This window comes from Lupinus angustifolius, chromosome LG02 (assembly GCF_001865875.1).
Source record: "Lupinus angustifolius cultivar Tanjil chromosome LG02, LupAngTanjil_v1.0, whole genome shotgun sequence".
In the NCBI taxonomy this organism is placed as follows: Eukaryota; Viridiplantae; Streptophyta; class Magnoliopsida; order Fabales; family Fabaceae; genus Lupinus; species Lupinus angustifolius.
The window spans coordinates 21,948,311-21,950,140 of record NC_032010.1 but is presented as its reverse complement, the minus strand read 5'-3'; positions in this window follow the sequence as shown (position 1 = coordinate 21,950,140).

Genomic DNA, 1,830 nt, shown 5'->3' with positions numbered 1-1,830 from the left:
GCAAGCCAAGGGTTTCAAAAGTAAATGATCATTTTAATAGGGATTTATTCAGGTTTAAGGAGGAAAGCCAAGAGTTTTCAAAGAATAATGATGCAACGGTAAATGAAGGGTTTAAGGAATTTAGTGTAAAAAATGAGTATTTTCGCCTACTTGCCACACAAGTTTCACTCAAGAAAATAAAGTGACTTATTCGGTGAAACATTCACGATGAGACCATGCTCGAGCATTGTCGGTTAATACTCGGTTGAATATAAAATCTTCCAATTACGATTAGAATTTCGAAATACCGAATTCAGGGTGAAAAATATTTAGAAATGCGTTTTGGACAAACTTGATGTCTATCTTGACTCAAAATAATATTTCTAAGTCAATGGCGCAATCGGAATTCAATTCTGAGCTAAAGAACTCAAAACACGTTATCGGGCCGAATTCGGGCCTGATAGTAGTCCAAAAACTTTCCGTCACAAAAAATTACGAAAATTTACCACAAAAAAGGAATTCACAAAACAAGACTAACACTCAACTAAGATTTATCCTAAATCATTATCGATTAATTTTAAAAATTAATTTTTTTGTTAAAATAAATACTTAATATAATACATCGAATTTTCACGGTGTTATATCAAACATCTACATAGAGATCAAATTGAAACGAACATATGGAGCATGTTTAACTTCTCTCATCAACAACTGCATTCCCATTATAGTATGTAAATAAATATCACCAATGCCAACCACCTTTGACACACCATCATTACTCATCTTCAACCAGTGTTGTTAAAACCGTACCAGTTATCAAACCGATCAGGGTACTGGCATAGTGGTACAATGGTTCAACCGGTGTTCAGTAATTAAACTGCATGCTGGTCAAGCCGGACATACCTGCTTATATTTATATATATAAAAACCTATAATAAAAAAATCAAATAGGTAGATACTCAAATTTATAATTCATATCCATAATCTACTCGAAATTCACATAAACAAACAACTTTAAGTCTTTAACAAATTCAAAGTCTAAATTACAACACATATATCAATCCAAGAACCGCAAAATATAAATAAATGACACAAGTTCACAAGTCACTTTACAAAACAAACAAATTTGGAGTTTTAACATTTAACACCAATGTGCCAAATGTGTCTAATATCGAGATTATATTTTTGCACCAAATCATATCTTCAGACAGTCCAAGATTACACAAATGTCACTGAGATTACGCACGAATGTTAGGAACCAAAAGGTGTAATTTAAGTATGCCTTGGAAGCATGTGCCTTTAAGTGTTGAAGAAGGGTTGGAAAGATGAGTCACATTGTAATGGGTTTTTAAGTTTTTAAGTTTTTTTTTTTAAAAAACATTTGTGTATAAACCGGTCGGTTTAGTCAAATATTGGCTGGTTCACTGGTTTTGACCGATTTTGATTGGTTCTTGACCGGTTTTGATACTTGGCAGTTCAACATCTGTACCGTATCATTTAGAAGTCCGACTCGCCGATTTTCCGGTCGAAACAGTCGATACGGTACGATTTTTACATCATTGTTTTCAACACTCCAAAATCACCATAAGTGTAGATGTGAAGAACTCCTTCCTTGGTGTAACATGTAGTGTATCACCACTATCAATTATCCACATACTCTCATATGATACAAGATTAACCTAATCACGGTCACGAAGAATAATAAGATCATCACAAGTGGTAGTAGTAACACGATCATCATCATCAGGGTTCTTCTCGTTCTGTTTGTCTTTCTTATATTTGTTCTTCCTTTTCCATTGAAAATAATTCTTCTGTATGTGACTTGCTTTGTGGTAATAGTGACACTCCACA